The following is an 18958-nucleotide window of genomic DNA, read 5'->3' on the forward strand; positions in this document are numbered from 1 at the left end:
CATGGCCACTGACTGTTTATACTTAAGTTAAAAATACCATTTTCACCTATTAGATTGGCTAAAATCTTAAAGGATTGATAACATCCATCATGTACAAGTTTTTATGAAAATTAGCACTGCCATTACTCCATATATATGCCATTACTATTTTCACCTATTAGATTGGCTAAAATCTTAAAGGACTGATAACATCCATCATGTACAAGTTTTTATGAAAATTAGCACTGCCATTACTCCATATAAGTGTGCTGGCCTAGAAAACATTTCAGGAACAATTTCACAATATCTACTAAAATTAAAGTATGCAGAATTGATGATCCAACAATGCCACATCTAAAAATCTATCATAGAATTAGGAGACCAATTTTATATACATAAGATTACATACATTATAGTACTATATGCAGCAACATAAACAAATAGTTAACCTGCATTTCCAAACAGAGAAATAGATAAACCAGCCAATGGAAAGTCTGCAGATAAGCTATATTTATTGGTTTGGAAAATGTCTGCAAAATATTAAAGAAAAAAATAAAGTTGCTAAACAACAAATACCATAATGATGGCATATTTATAAAATAAATTCAACTTATATAAGCTTAGACAAATTATTGACCACTATATCACAAATAGTTAACTCTTCTCACCCCTGGAAAGTAGGAATGGAAGATGAAGGATGAATGACTACAATTTGCTTTAGGTTGTTTAATAACCCTTCATTCTTGGTGGCCCCATTTCAATGCACTAGGTATCAGGCTTGTCTAGTGAGACAGGTTAGGCAATGCAGTTAGTAGTTCCCTGATGACAGTGCATCTGACATTCCAGAAGTAGACAAAACTTCCAGTAAACACAGCCATCTATATTAAGCCCACTTAGGTTAAACAGAAAACAAGTGAAAATCAAGAGTAATGTGGATTAAAGGAAAACCTCATGAGTTTTTTACTCCAATCCCAAAGAAGAAAATGCCAGTGCAGCCAAGAAAATTATGGCAACATTTTTCTACAAGATTGTATCATGATGACTCAAAATGTCAAGGCAAGGGTCTGGCTCTCCTTTACACAAACAGAGTTCTGATGGCATCCAGATCTTAAATTCGTGTATGGGGAAGATGACAACTACAGTCAGACTCAGATCCTGTTCTAGAATGAGAACTAGTAGGTTCAATAAAAAGGAAAACTGAAGATGACCTGTTGCAGGTATTGCAAATGTTTTAAGAGGTTCTTGTTTGGAACCACTCTAAAAACTGTGGGCTCATGATTCAAATGAGGAACAAAGTATCTTACAAATGATACAAGAACTGGCACATGGGAGGCACTGGGCTCGTGAGAAAGCCTGATTATTATCTGGGGCACGACCAAGGTGTCCATGGAGTTGCATTAATTACATTTATCAGACACAAATCTCACATTTGTAAAGTAAAACATGGATAAAAAAATGTAATGAGGTAAATACAACAATAAAGAAAAACACAAGATATACTCAGAGCACAGAGAAATACTAACAACATTCCAGGCAATTACTTTTCAAAAGCATGTCACTTCTATTCCTGAGGACACATATGAAAGTTGTGCCCTTTGGGATACAAAGATGCAATAAGCTTCCGAAAGGGGGAAATAATGACAGCATTTGGGTGATGCTGTGGATGGAACCACTGCAGAAGATATCTATGATCCTCTTGTCCACATGTTCACCACCTGGAAGAGTACAGAGGGAGAGACTGCAAATGAAAATAAACAACAGGTTATCACATAGCTATGCCTCGTGACAGGTGGATATCACCTTTGAGTCAAGATTTTACTGGTACTCGATAGAAAACAACTCCCATGACCCTGAGGCTAAATATCTCCAGGCTACAAAAACCAGGTTTATGTACAAAAATGATGAAACCATAATTTTCCTTCCTCAGCCCATTTACTGTGATCTCAGTACCCATCTTCTATTCAAAATTATTTCCATGCCATTCAATCACACATACATTCTTTGAAACACCATTTCCTAAGTAACTTCTTAGTGCTAATTTATAGACCAGTTCAGGGTTAAAAATAAAATAAAAAGACAATGGCACAAGCAGAAGGTAATAACGTGGTCTGTAAATTCCATAGTATTTCATAGAAATCTTTCCAGTATCAAAACCCATTATCACAATATCCGCATTCTTCGTGCTAGTGCAACTTCTGATGGTCATAACTGGATGAAAACTCTTTGTATTTCAACTCGTGACTTGAGTGTCTTTCACTAACAAGAGACCACTCAAAAATCTGGGGTTAAACTCAAAGGATCACATAGGCCACATAACAGGTTTGATGAAAAAGAAATATAGTGTCAAGTAACTCAAACAAGAATCAATTCATCATCAATATAACTAAAAGGCTATCTTAAAAATAAGAATATAGGCCTTAATGCTCTTACCTACAGCCCAAATCTCTTTGGTCCCTTGCGTATGAAAGATGCTTATGAAAGAAAGAAAAAAAGGGAAGGAAGAAAGAAAAGAAGGATGGAAGGGAAGGAGGGAGAAAAGGAGGGAGAGGAAAAAGAAAAGCTTAAAAATATTTGAAGAATCTTCATTCACTCATCAAGTGAAAGGGTGTTAAGAACCTCCTTCCATCACACTAATATTGGAATATTCCTTAACTCCTCCTGTCCACCCACCTTACCTACCCATTGACAATGTTAGTAATACCACAATTCATACATCTGGGAATAAAACTCAACCTCTATCATTAAGACCCACATTATCTGCAGCAAATTCTACTTTCTAATTGTTTTGCTTTCTGATGTCTTTTTATACCCCTTTCACATTTTCCTACCTGCCTGATGTCCTTCCTTGTCTCCCTCTATCCAGCTACCATTAATGCATTTATTCCAAAACATTTAATACTTAAATAAAAGTAAAACTTACTGAATGTACAGACAGAGATTATAGCCTCTGTCTAGATAATATCAAATTCTCTGGTGAGAGGAGATAAGAGTAGTAAATCAAAATCTATATGATCTATGTACCAATACTACATCAAAATGTAAGAGCCTTTTTATCTCTTCTATAGCATCCAATTGGCAATCACATCACAATTTGACAATCTTATGTTTTATGGAATTCATGTTTTTAGAGTTTAAAATACTATAAATTGGATTTCACGTTAAACTGATCAAAAAAGGAACAAAGAATACACTGGCATTACCAATCCTTACCAGCACTTTTGAAGAATAAAATCCATAGAAATGATAAACAAGTACAAATATTTGGATCAATTACAGAAATGTCAGGCAGTGACCCATGAAAAGGTCTCACTTCTTAAGTTGATAACACCTCAGTTAAAACGGTGGGAAATATGGGAAAATTGTGACACATATCATGACCAACATAATATACAGAAGGTAAAGTTGGCTCTTTGATCAATTACCTAAAAGTATCCAACTTACTAAAATATAAAAAATCATCATTAGATAAAATACTCTTGTGAACTCACTACAGTTGGATTTTGGTTTCTTTTTTTTTTCTTATTTACTATCACAACTGTTTGAATACAATCACTAAACTTCTCTAATTCTAAAAATAACAGGGCTTCCCTGGGAGCGCAGTGGTTAAGCAGGGGACACGGGTTCGAGCCCTGGTCCAGGAAGATCCCACATGCCATGGAGCTAAGCCTGTGTGCCACAACTAATGAGGCCTGTGCCTAGAGCCCATGCTCCGCAACAAGAGAAGCCACCACAATGAGAAGCCCGTGCACTACAACGAAAAGTAGCCCCCACTCACTGCCTCACTGCAACCAAAGAAAAGCCTGCGTGCAGCAACAAAGACCCAACGCAGCCAAAAATATATTAAATTAATTAAAAATAACAATAAATTAGCCTATATTCCTCAACAGTACATCCATCAATTCATTCAACGTTAAATATGTGATTTTATTATTGTATGTCTGTTTTCCCAATGATGAAATTATTGTACCATCCCTACCTGAATCAATCCATCCATGCATCAATCCACTTAGCAGGCCACCCTGAAACCATCAATGATACCTCTATCCACTCATGCAATCAATCTATCTATATGCATTGATCCCTACATTCATCCATTATTCTAGCCAGACATTCTTGCATCTGACAATCTAAACACGCATATGATCCATGCATCTAACATTCCATTCTGGAATCCACTCAAATTCTGATGTCTAGGTATCTATCTACAGCTTCACTGAATATTGAGTCCGTCAATCCATATACACAACTGTTTGTTTCCAAAATATTAACTGATTCTTGCATCCAGCCATCCACTCATATATATTCTAGTTTCCATTTGGTCTTACATTCAGGCAATTTTGCATTCATTCATGCATTACTGTACCCTAAATTCCGTAAAGCATCCATCTCTCCCAGCCTTCTTTCTTTCCAAATATCCAACCTTGCATTATTTCACCCACTAATTCTTAAATCCATATAAGCTTGATTATGTAGAAAATCTTATTTACATCCTTCCTTCAATCTATCCACTCCTACAACCAAGTTTTAAACCATCAATCCAACTCTCCATTCTATGCATTCATCCATCAATCCTTGAATTCTTGTCTGCATTTTATCCATCTATATTAGTCAAAGTCAAAGCAACTTCAAAGTCTCACTGGATTAACAAAACAATTACTTTTCATGCATGAAAAGACCTCTACTCCATGTTACTGCTTATTGTTCCAGGATATTCTCCTTTTGTGGCATATTCTCCTCTGCTTCAACACTTGATTCTATGATCAACACAGGTTAAGAGATGAAGCAGAATCATATGCAACCTATTAAAGTCTTCTGCCCATGACACATTTCAGGCATGCTACATTTCTTTAAACAGTGAATTAGTTTTATTATGGTTGACTGGAAGAGATTCACAAGGCATTGTTGGGTGAGAAGAGCATGATGTAGCATGTGTGCAATATGAACTGATTCTTGTAACAAACAAGTATAGAAATGCTAGTACATATCCACAATTATAGTTGGAGACTTCCACAGCCCACTCTGAGCAATTGATAGGCTACTATCCTGAAAATCAGCAAGGATATACAAAGCTGAACAACATAATCAACCAACAAGATCTAGTAGACATCCATAGTGTGCTCCATGAAACCGTGGCAGATGTTCCCAAGGAACATCTACCAAGACAGACCACAGCTCAAGCCACAAAACAAGCAAATCTAACCAAATTTAAAGTAATTGAAATCAGAGTGTGTTCTCTGACAATGGATTCAAATGAGAAATCAAGGAAGACACAAGGAAAGTATCTAAACACTTGCAAAATAAACAACACTGGCATGTTACATTTTATTTATTTTTTTATGCTACATTTTAGAGTGAGTTATACTTTCTCTCTCGGAGTAGAGAAAGCTGTGCAGCAACCCTGGAGGGTATTTCTCACATTGCCTATCTTAGAAATAATTAAGCAGGATAACAGGAGTGGAACAATGTGTCAGAGGCCTAGATAGGGCCAGGAAGAACAAAGGACAAGTGAGTATCTCTCAAGACTTACTTAAATATTCTCCAACCCCAAGACCAAGGGTGCTCACAGTATCTTCCAAGTGCAATTTTTAAATTTCTAAGGAACAGTGATTACTATGTGTTACATTCAACACCTTACATTACGCAGTTTTTATTGCAGTTGCATTGTCCTTGCTCTGTAACTATACACTTGGAAGTGAGTTACTGATAACTTTTTTAAGTTCATGTATCTCTGGCACACATGGAGACCTCACATATCTGTCTATATACAGGATCAGTGCAAATCATCTCCTTATTCCCATGAACAGTAAGACAGAACATGTTACTGTCTTCAACCTTCAAGCGAAAAAATGTCAAAAATAACACATTCACAAATTCTTTGAAAGTTAAATATATATTTAAGACTATTTTAAAGTATATGAGCTAAATGAAGAAAAAACATTGTGCATCTTTCCAAAATGAGATAGTGAAAGTAAGTAAAGGTAACCAAATGGAAACATAACAAAACATTTTGTAGAGAAAGGAACACAAAAAGGTAAATAAAAAGCATTTAAAAGGTAAATAAAAACCAAGCATTATTTGCTATACATATATGAACAGAATAAAAATAAGTTTTATAAAGGCTGAGAAAAAATATCCTAACTACAAGCTGTACAAGTGAATTCCATAAATTGAATACAAATTTGAATAGTTAGAATTATCCTTTGTCTATATGTACACATGGGTTTCCTAACTGCCATACTAACATTATTATATTAGCAATACAACTGTTAAATACTCAAGTTTATGCAGTTCTGTCTTTAGACTATAGTACATGAATTTATATTAATCATCTTTGGAGACTGATAGGACATCAAATTCATTATCCTATAACTGATAATTAAATGGAAAGAATCAAGGATTCATCCTGTGTTTCCATTTGAATTAAGAATTTTAACAGTTGTAGAAAGTTCCTATTTAAATTAAGAAATTTCTTATCACTTATTTAGAGCAAATGTGTAACTATTAATGAAATAATGAATAAAGGCCATGATTTTTTAAGTGAAAAGCTGATGCCAAAATTAAATACTGAGTGATTCTTGACATCGTAGAAAGATATACAAACATTATGATGTGATAATGTCCTTATAATGAATTATGATGTGATGCATTTGGAAACAGTCCTAAAATAAATGATTAAAGAATGAATAAAACCAGTCTGATAAGGCATTTAAAATCTAAATACCATATAAAATTGAGGAAAATATCAAATACCATCATAGGTAGCATGCCATCTACCATGTCCAGAATATAGAAATGCAAGTTTTAAAAGGAAAATAGCCTGATTTCCTCCAAAGGAAAATGACATGAAAAAAATTAAAAACCAAGGGATGCTGCAGAACCATAGATTAACACAGCAAAGGAGACGGAATGTGTAATTCTTCAACTGCTGAGTTGAACACTACAACTATTTTAAAAACACATACAGAAGTTTAAATGAGAATTTTTATCAAGAAATATTTCATAGGTGGGACTAGGTATCCTGCTGTGATATACTATATGGAATGATTACATTTTATATTTTTCAAGAGGCAGCATGATGGTATGTCTTAAAACGACTGGTGTCCCCAAATCTTGAGGTAACAAAATACATTCAGAAGAAATAAAAGAAAACTAGATCTCAGTTGTTATTTCTTGAATGAGAAGATGGGAAAATGGAAGATGCATTATCAGATTCTATTTGGGACATATTTTAAGACATTCCATGAGCTAAGAGCTCATGGAAGATTGAAAGCATGATCAAATATTCTACATGAAATGAAACAAAAAGAAAATTAAGGTCAGGAAATCAATAGCAAGTCAATTTAGTAAGACTAAAATGATCTCTAATAGAATGATAGAGATATAGAATAGAATGATAGAGACACAGATCTCTATCAAGTTTACAGTTAACCATGGTAACAATCACTTATAGAACTCTACACTGGAGAATATGCATCTTTCCTAGCACCCCTAACACAGCTACAAATATGGGCTGTACTTCTGTTATGATCTATATGTGTGTATATATATAATTTATAAAGGTATTTACATAGTCTATAAATATATACAAGTATATGTATGTGGGAAAGAGAATATATGAGATAGAGACAGAAAATCTCAAGGTAGAAATAACCTAAACCAATTAGCTCACCAAAATGCATTCAATACACTAAAATATAGTGTATATAAGAATATAACAAACATGAATATTAAATTCCTCCCAAATGAAATAAATTACAAAAGACCAAATCTTAAATGTTTTTAACACACACATAAAAAAGCAAGGGAAATGTCATATCAAAATAACGAGGTTGAATATTGATAATTAATAAATTTGACAAAACTAAGATAAAAATGGCCTAGATAAAAATGTATGGTCCCAGCTTGGATTCAGATTTCTTTCAACTATCATAGATATCTTTGGAACAACTAACAAATTTACATAAGGATTTATTTTAAAATATATTAAGGGGTTCTAGTTAATAAAACTAGGGATATAACATTGTAGTTATTTAAAAATGTGATCTGTACATATACAAATTCAGGACTGAAATATTACTGTATTTCTTAATTTTCAAAATATGGCAAAATATCTAGTTCCTACATACATGAAAGTTTACTATGCTCTCATTTGTCTTTGAAACTTTTCATAACAAAAACTAAGATAGTTCCTCAAAACGCTAAACATGGAATTACCATCACTCCTAGCAATTTTACTCCTAAGTATATACCCAAAGGATATGAAAATAGAGACTCAGACATTTGTACACCAATGTTCATAGTGTCCCTCTTCAATGTGGATAGCCACTAGCCATATTATTCAAAGTCAAAAACTGGAAACACCCAAGTGTTCATCAACATATAAAATGTGGTATATACATAGAATAGAATATTATTCAGCCATAAAACTGAACTTTTGATACATATCTTGCTTCCCAAATACTATTTCCCATAAGGAACCAGGGATCCTAGAAGAAATGGCTAGAACAAGATAAGAACAAAATGAACCTGGACACTGTTACATGGCCAGAAAGTAAGTGCTCGAGAAAGGATAGGGACATGTTAAAAAGACACAGAGGCCAAATGTGGGATAACTTAAAATTTTTTTTAAAAAACTGAGTGATGTAGTGGATATCCATCTTTATCCATAGGATAAAGAAAATATCCATGAGTCTACATTGAAATGAATAATTGAAAAACTGAATGGAGAAGAATGGACAGTTCCAAATAATTGGACCACTCCAATTAATAAAATGTAGGATTGACAGAATTTTTTTAAAATCATGATTTGACAGGAAACCTCAATAAATGCTAAAATTTAGCATATGCAAGTATGATAAGAAACAGTACTTGCGGTATCTTTCCCAAAAGATACTTATTAATTACAACACTAAGTAAGCAAAGTAACATTGCTAGTCATAAGGCACTATCAACATTATGTGATCCCTAGTGATGAACTGAGAACTACAACATTTCTGTAGTGTTCTTGCCAAAAGTATATAACCTCAAACTCAAAGAAAAAAATCAAACAAACCTATACTGAGAGACATTCATGGTTAAAATATTTGTAGATTCTTCAAGTGTCAAAATCATGAAAAGGAGACTTTGACAACTATATGTAATGCTGGATCTCACTTTGGATGTATAAAACAATCAGTTAATAGTAGTACATCAATAGAAGTCTCCTGTTTTAGATAATTGTATCCTGCACAGGTAATGTTAATATAAGAAGCTGGGAAATATTAAAAACCCAAATGAACAACAACAAAAGAAACCTATGTACTACTTTTGCTACATTTTTGTAGGTATAAGATTATATCAAAATAGAATTAAAAATGAAATAATACTAGTATTTAATTGTTTTCAGTCTACTTCATGAAAAAAATAGTCAAAACAGTTTTGATATAGCCAATAAACCAAATATAAAATTCCAACAAAAACAGAACAAAATAAAGCTCTTTTTTTAGGATTATCTTTTCAGAAAGTGCAATTAAAATTATAATGACTATAACAGGGGAGAATGTAACAGAAAAACAAAATTTAGTTCACATATTCACTTGATGAAAAATGTTCATTTTTAGAAAAATTCAATTTTTAGCCTAATCAATAATTATAATGGCAAATATATCAACTGTAAAACACGAGACATTTTATTAAACCTGTTACCAAATCTGGTGAAAAATCCTTAATTAAAGAGAGGAAAATTCCTGAAGTGACCCATAAGTCCTTACAAATTGTGAAAAAAGAACATAATTTTGGAATTTCTATGAAACTGCATTTAAAAAGTATACAAATGGCTTTCCTATATCAATATGAAAATAAGCTAGGTGTACAACCCCCATCATTACATTAAGAAAACTATGAAATGTTTGAGAATGAACTTAAAAAAACTAAACTAGCAGTATCCCAACATAACAATTTGATAAAAAAATAGAAAGACATACCTTGCTGTTTGATAGGAAGACTCAATTTTAAAGAGGTCTATTCTCTCCTAATTAATCTATTAAATTTGTTGCAAATGAAATAAAAACTGCATTATTTTTTCCAACTTGCAAAGTAATTTTAAGCGTCAATTGAGAGAAAAAAATGCAAGTACAGACAGGGAATATTCTGAAAGAGAAGAGAAATGAGATAGAACTCAATGGAATAGATAAGACTCAACAGTAATTTTAAAGTATCAATAGAAGGTAAGGCAAACCAATAAATAGAAATGCAGTCAATTACATGTCGGAATTTCTATATGATTATGGTAGAATTAAAAATAACTGGTAACTACTTAGGTTAAGGTGAGTAATTTGAATATGTAATGCTTTAAAACTACAGTAATGATTAATGGAAAGAGAAATAACATGACAAAATATTTGATGCAAAAAAGAAAATACAGACCAAGAAATGATACTAATACAAACGTGTTTTTTTAAGAAAAACACAAAACTCAAAAGGCATAAAGTACATGATTATATTTTAATACACAACCAAAATACAAAACACCATAGTAAATTGACAGCAATAAAATATGGTACTTCATTTGCACTGCATGACAAATGGTTAACATCCTTAATAAAAAATGAGTTCTTAGAAACCTGTAACAAAGACATTGATATATCAACGGAATGGAAAAAAAAAAACAGAAGAAAATGAAATAACACAAATGACTAGTAAGGATTAAGCATATATGAAGATGACAGAGCTGAACAGTAACAGAAGAAAAGCAATTTCTTTGTAATACCATATTACCAAAGATTAAAAATGTAACATTTGTACAGTTTTAGGAAATATACCCACATAAACACTGGGGAACAAGATTGATGAGGTCCTGTCTGTATAGTAGGGAAAACTAGTTTGGACTCAAAACTATAAATTTTGGATACCCTTAGTCCTAGCAGTTCCAATACACTGGAATTATTTCAACAAATTAGTTGGACAAATTTACAATTATATATAAATCATGTTTACTGTGTAGAAAATCTGTAGCTAGTATATAGACCACCCAAAAAATAACTTGCATATTAATTTATCAATACACCCAAAAGGATGTGCACAAAATTTCATTAATAGTAGATAACACAGACAGAGGTGGCAGAATTAGAAGAGGAAAAAAGGCATTTAAGAAGTAAAATATTATACTTCACAAATTTCCATGTCCTTTGAAATCTTGAAAAAGATGACTTTTTATGAGTCAATTTTCAATTTCCCTGTGATAAATGAAAATTTTAAAAATGTGCACCTAATACTTATGGGAGCACTGTAATGAAGCCTTGAAATTATACCATCCTGAGCTTCTCTGTGTAATAATGCCTCCATCATTCAAGCTCCTGAGATTTAGTCCAATGGCAACAATGAAAACAGTCAACATGCCTGGTTACAGTTCTCTCCAATATCACCCTTTAGGTCACTTTGAAACTTCAGCCTTCTCAGCCTGTTTTTGTGATCTACAGGGAGTGTCCATTGCAACGCATCAATGAGGAATCTCTATACATTATGAAGACTGTCTTTGGTTTTACTGAAGATGGTGGCAGAAGCAATGGCATCAGTTTTTCCTATTCAGTCATCACCTGAGAGGACACATTGGGGAAAAAAATGGGAACAGTTTAGTAGCATACTTCATGATGCAACAGCTATTCTATTATGAATAACAGGTGGATCAAAATTCATTTTGGAATTTTCTAACAATGAGAAAGCCGGATATTGGGAGTTCTTCTTACATCTTGCTAAATGGACTGATCCTTCAAACTTTCTCTTCATGTTGTCTGTATTTCTTTTTTACTATGTATGGTTTCTTCTATCTCCAGATCACTCATTCATGATATCATGCAATCTACATACATTTCTGTACAAGAAATATAACAATGCTTAAATACTGCAATGAAAATAACCAAGGAGCTTAGTCCATTTGACAAGAAAAACAGTAACTATATTAAAGATATAGAGACTAAAACGGAACTTAGGAAAAGATTTGGCTCCTGACCCATTCATTATTCCAGGGTCCATCAAAATTCCTGAGTAGGTACCTCCCAAAAAACCATTAATCTTCTATTTAGCTATGATTTATCCTGAGAAAAAAATAAACATTTTCTGATTAAAACTTCCACTTTCAAGGTTATCCCATGGACAGGAGGTAGGCAATGAGGGTCTCTGAGAAAGAATGTCTAAGGAATTTGTCAGCATTCACTCTTCACAGCACATCCCATGAATTATTAACCTTCCTGTGGGGTATAGTAAAAAATGAAGGGAAAAACTCCTGGTGTGTTAAGAGCACAGATTCAGTATGTGTTATAACGTTATTGATTTCATCAACAATTGTCCCCACTCATTCTTTTTTAACAGTTCCATAGCTTTTGTAGTTCTAAGATTGTACCTTTCGGTATCAACATATTGCACCTGGGCCTTTTCCCTTTTGCATTCCCCAAACTGACTTAATCCAAAAACCATGCACTTTTAACTTCTTATCTTTTGCCTAATTTACTCCCCAAATCACAAAACAATTCAGTAAGACTTTATTTTATGCCAGGCAATGAATAAGACGTTTGTTGCAAATTATCTGCAAGGGATTCTGAGTGTGAGAGAAGTGAAATTCTGAAAATCAAGGACCACCCCCCAAAAAGAAAACAAAACAAAAACTACTGAAGCACCACATTTGTAGCTCTTACCTACTGTGCCTTCTTTCATCTGGTTTTACAAGCTGTCTTGGTCTGCAGTCACCTTGGCACTATCCCACCATGCTATGGAACTTTGGTTGGCCATATGGCACCATTAGCCAACAGAATATGGCATAAAAGATGCTACATGACTTCTGAAACTAGTTCAGAAAGGCCACGTCACTTTCACAAGGCTCTCTTCTTACATTTATTTTTATGATTCATATGGGAACCTGGCTGTGCGAAGGTACTCTAGTTTAAAGCCTCAGCTAAGCCCAACCTTCCAAGTCATCTAAAACCAGTGCCAGACGTGAGTGGAAAAAGTATCCAAAGACTCCAGTGGTCTGAATCACTCTCAATTATTCGATTGGGCCTTCCCAATTGATCCCACAGACATTCTAGCACTGTCAGAAATTTTCACTCACAGTATCCATGGAAATAACACAATAATGTATTATCCATAACTAAGTTTTAGGATAATTTGTTACTCATACGTTACCCTGAACAATATCCACTAGCTGCCACCAAAAATCCCATCAAGCTTAAGAAAAGCAGAATAATCAATTCCTGTCTAACCAAAGTGCCCCTCCCTGAATCAAATGAGCACTCAAAGTGTCCTTACACAATCATTATCGCCAAGGGGTTCTCCTAGGCCCAGGGATGGATGGGAGTGATGAACACTTGAAAAGAGGAATACTGCAACAGGTCTCATGGTACCAATTATTGAGATTAAAAACAAAGATGGCAAAAGTGTCTTTTCTTGGAACTATCATCTCCCTATAGGGAAAAACAAGAAACATTATAAGGTAAAATACATAGCATTCTGACCAAACACTGAAGTAGCAGGTAAATGGAGGCTCATGTTGAACTTTGTTACAATTTCAGTTAAGGCTTAGTAACAGTTCCTCATTAATCAATCCTATAGCTGATTCAACTCTCCAACTTCAACATGACTTTATTACTACTACTCTTCTATATTAGTATCTTTTTTAGGTTGCCATGAACTTCTCTTTTTCATACCACAAAACTACACATGCAAAAATAGTTGGTCTATTCTCTAATTTATAATTATTAAAATATTGATCATTTCCTTTATAATATTAGTTGCCATCTTTCATCATGAGTAAATTGAAGGAAGGCATAAGTACCTACATTATTCATGGATTCCATCTTTATAAAACTGTATTTTAAAATAACTGGTTTATTTATTCTCAGGAATGTTTGTAACTCAAAGGTACTCAAGAACAAAGTCTGCCCCCAGTGTTATTTTCTTGAACCTAGCCAAAATCTCATCCTAATACAGCATTTCTTGATCCAGAACCTTCTTACCTGTGGTTTACAGTTCAGATTTATAAATTAAGGAACTTCACAGGAATAATGTTCCTGATGATGTCAGACATCCTCAGGTTATCTGCATGTTATGTCTTTCTTTCATCATGTTCACCTGAGAAGCAAGTATACAATATTTGACTTTAGAACTGACAGGAATAGTGAATGGAAATAATTAAACTAGCAAATATGACTGCCCAAAGAGACTTTTTTTGTTTTTACTTTTTCACCTTTTCAGAGTACCTTTAGCACAAACATTGAGACTACTGAAACATTTTTCATGCCAATTCTGAATAATCTAAAAAGCCATAAAGACCTATTTGAAATCCTTCTGAGAGACTCAACTACCGTAAAAGAAAACAATCCGTTCTCCAATTATGCCCATTACTAAGAGTAATTCGAGTTTATCCCAAGAGATTCCTCCCCCTTACAATATGCCACAAATATGGCACTGCCTTATAAAATTACCCTTTGTGTTTGTCAACCCAAATATAATTGTTTTTGTTTTTTGCTGTACGCGGGCCTCTCACTGTTGTGGCCTCTCCCGTTGTGGAGCACAGGCTCCGGACGCACAGGCTAAGCGGCCATGGCTCACGGGCCTAGCCACTCCGCGGCATGTGGGATCTTCCCGGACCGGGGCATGAACCCGTGTCCCCTGCATTGGCAGGCAGACTCTCAACCACTGCGCCACCAGGGAAGCCCCCAAATATAATTGTTTAGCACCTACCTCAAATGCCATCTTCTCCCTTCTTTCCGTGGATAGTCCAATACTCTGTTTCACTGTGTAAAACTCTTTGCCGCACTAGCACAAGTATCTAAGTCACACGCTCTTCACGATCACTCAAAAACTATTCATAACAGTCACTGGGAATACAAAGTTGGACACAACAGCCCAACACTCCCGAGATGTCAATAGGTAACGATGAAGACAGGCACAAATTGGTTGTATCTTTAAAATTTCCTCTGCTGTTTAAATGTTGCTTCTGAAATACCTTTAAAATTTTAAAGGCAGAAAGTGGCAGCAGTTCCTTCTTTTCTGATCTTTTTACACAGTAATGTTAAAATTTTGCCATGTTTTTCCAGACAATTTTCTATTCAATAATTCACATTTGCATTTTAGATTTTCAAGTAGCAATACACAAATATATAAACAATGTTTTAGTATTTAACTTACACATGTATAAAAATTTCAAAAAGAATGCTAAAATAATCACTATTGTAGTAACACTAATGAGTAAGCATTACTTAACTCCATTATCATGTCTGAATAATCCCATTCCCAAGGAACAGTAACCATTAATATTTCAAATAGAAAAACCGGAGGCATATGGACACACCTCAGCACACACACTTAGTTGATATTTGTACAAAAATGACAATTTAAAAAATCAACTTAAAACACCCTTCAATATCAGAATACTTTTTCAGTGTTTGAATAATATCCATATGAATTAGCTATCATTAAAATCGTTATTTTAATGATGTGTATTTCATACATTCAAATTATTTGTTATACTTGATCTATAACATACTTTCTTCTTTATGGATTTGAGTAGGAATATATAAAATTCCGTCAACAGATTATATCATTTCAACAATTTTACACACTCAAATTTCGATTGTCATTGCCAAACTGTTGTTCAAAAAGGTGTACCGATTACACTTTGATAATAATGGATAGGATTCTAAGAAATTTCCATTATTTACATTATAGGCAACTGAGAATACTTTTGACATTGGTTACTGATTATAACATACAAATTAACTGCTCTCCAGAAAATTTTCAAAAGCTCAGAAAAATATTCATAATCATGGAAATTCTGTTCTCATACAGATGTATATATGTAAACATTAAAAAAAAATCCACAGTATTTTATATAAAATGCTTAAACATTTTTAAGCATTATATAAAATGCTTAAACGTTTTATATAAAAATTAACATTCATTTAGATATAACATGAAGTGGGCTTCTACACGTTTAAGCTTACAATTGAAATACTATTTCCATTAAAAAAAAAGTAAAGCAATAATCTAATAAATGAGAAAGAACACTATATCTATACCCCTAAAACTAATTTTACATATGTACATGTATATACATTTATAATATGCATGCATATACATATATAAATTTGCAAACAGTAGGTTTACATAGCATAGCAAAATAACCATTACTTCAGCAATGTTATATAACTATGAATATACCTGCGGTTTAAAACGACAATTCCCTTCTCATGTCTTCCTTTTTCTTCCTAAAGATGAAAATAAATCCCATGGGCATTTTTCTTTGCTTGTTAAAAGTATACAATCTAATCTTTTCTTATAACATGAGAACCTAAAAATCTGAAGATATGGAGACAATCTGTGTACCCCTATCCCCCAAAACCCACTACATAAACACCAAAATGTTACAAAGCCCTAAAAGGCCAATTGCTAGTTACCTATTACACCGCTAAAACATTTACAGAAGCCACCTCATGATACTTTACAATGAGATATTTACAAATTTGTACTTCGTGAAATTCCATGCATCTAGAAAAACTAATTTTTAAATGATAAATTTACTGTTATTTACAAGGTTGTCTTGAATGTTGTCATGCAGTCCAATTAAACACAAAACTGTATAATTCAAAGAGAATAAAATCTCCTGATTAAAATATGTAATGCTCTATCAGCAACACAACTACAAATAATGACTTGGCTTTTTTAATGTATAAAAATCCAAGCACTAAACAATAATTAAAATGTAAAATTTTCTTTTAGATGAGAATGCAAAAGTTAAAAAATACCCTTTTAACTTTCGCTTTCCCATAACTCAACAGATCCCGAAATATGTATATAGCTCAAGAAATCCACAGTTCCATCAATTTCACTGCTGAGACATAAGAAAACAATGAAACTTTACAGTGAATTATTTACAAAATTATACTTTGTGAGACTCTATACATCTAGAAATTCTAGATGATAAAAATTAAAAACCGGTATCTGCCTATTTACAAAGTTGTCTTGAATATTGTCATGCAACCAAAGGAACACATACAGAACTGTGTATAGTTCCAGGAGGTAGTATAAAATCTGACCAAGTCATTTATTAATTTGAATATTAAGGGAGAAAAAAAGAAAACAAAGTAAAAAACAGAAATACAAGGGAAGGGATGAGTAGTTGGAGCAAAGAGGATTTCTAGGCCATTAAAATATGATGACAATGAATACATGTCATTATATGCTTGCCTAAACCCACAGAATGTACAACACCACGAGTTAACCATAATATAAACTACTGACATTGGGCGACTTATGATGTGTCAATATGGGCTCATGAATTATAACAAATGTACCACTCTGATGGGGGAATGTGATAATAGGAGTGGATTATACACATGCTGGGTTGATAATGGGGGAGGGATTATGCACGTGTCGGGGCAGGGGACATATGGGAAATCTTTGTGCCTTCCCCTCAATTTTTCTGTGACCTTAAAACTGCCCTTAATAAAAAGTCTTAATAAAAGATAATAATATAAATGAACTATATCAGGAATCTCGGTACATCCAGAAATATCAAGTGAATTTACATGGTGTAAGTTTTAAATATACATACTTGATACAATGGCAAATTCTTCTTCTATATGAGAACAGGGTAAATGCATAATCTTGTCAACATTTCCTCTTAACAACCGAACTGATATGATAAATTTTGCATAGCTCCAAGAGCCTGTTTGTCAACTTCATTGCCATGTTGATTTTAAAAGACAACAGTATCAATACTAACACATTTACAATGAAAGTTTTTACAAAATTATACTTTTTGAGACTCTCAGTACATCTAGAAATACCAGATGTTTAAAACTAAATTATTTCTCTTGTCCCTTATTTACAAAATTGTCTTGGTTACTGCCATGTAACAAATGAACACAGAAACATTTCTATAAAATGTTCTTTAGAAAAGTGAATTTCATCATGAATCTCAGCACATCTGGGAAAATAAGTTATACCTACATGTCCCACAAAGAGGTAAAATTATATGTATATCAGAAATGTCTATATCTAGAAAGAACATGTGTTTGTAATGTAATTACATACACAGAAGTCTAAATGTCACTCAGCTAAATACCATTTCATTCTACAAGAATAAAAAAGCTTATGTGCTATTAATTTTAGGTAAATATATGTTCAAAACTATGACAGAAATTTCTGCACATCTATTGAATTATATGGTATAAAAAACAAACATCTGATCACATGCACACAATTACCTAATAATTCCCCCCCCTCCCATACAGACCAAGTATAAACACATAGGGGTCATGTAACACTTCTATTGGTAATAGATATTTTTCAGCATTAGTTCAACACTAATATATTAATTGTGTGTATGTGTGTGTATGGAGAGGGAGTTCTAAATACCTAGGAAGTTGTTATAGAAGAGCTTGTCTGTTCAACACACAGCAGTCAAATGCTTCCCTGCTCTGTCCCAACATTTAAAACTCAAAAATTTGATTGGAGTATAAGAAAAACTGTACAAGTTTACGTATTTAAAAATATGAATGACAATGATTTCTACACTTTAAACAAAGAATGTCTAATTACAAAACCTCAAGAACATAAAAACAACCTTCAAAAGTCAAGCCTAATTCATGAAGATGCTCACTCTATCTATAATCAATGATTACAACTTTAAGTGAGAAGGTATTTCCAAAATTGACAGAAATTACATATCCAAAATTATTTCATGAAATAACACGTATCTTCAATACAGAAAAGAAAGTAATAATACAATCTGGAGCAACCAAATATATCCCAAATAGACATGGTTTAGCAATTCAATTTACCAAAACAGTGTTTTCACCTTTGTCTATCAGTTTGGTACTCACAAAATATATGCCTACTCAGCAAATCCTAGGCAGATGCTATTTAAAAAAAAAACAACCAACATTTGTTTACCACATATCTAGCAGCCTCACAATATCCTCCAGCAACTAAATAGTTTATAAAC

At 33.2% G+C, this 18958-nt stretch overlaps 1 long non-coding RNA gene across 1 annotated transcript; it reads right to left on the bottom strand.

Annotated features, from left to right (window-relative positions):
• Positions 1-10452: 10452 nt before the first annotated feature.
• Positions 10453-16159, bottom strand: LOC132420781 (uncharacterized). Its single transcript, XR_009518439.1, has 4 exons — positions 14692-16159; positions 13965-14079; positions 13258-13412; positions 10453-11552 (listed from the first exon to the last, which is right to left on the bottom strand). It is a non-coding gene; the product is annotated as an uncharacterized lncRNA (long non-coding RNA).
• Between the last annotated feature and the right edge of the window lie 2799 nt (positions 16160-18958).

This window comes from Delphinus delphis, chromosome 2 (assembly GCF_949987515.2).
Source record: "Delphinus delphis chromosome 2, mDelDel1.2, whole genome shotgun sequence".
NCBI classification, from domain to species: Eukaryota; Metazoa; Chordata; class Mammalia; order Artiodactyla; family Delphinidae; genus Delphinus; species Delphinus delphis.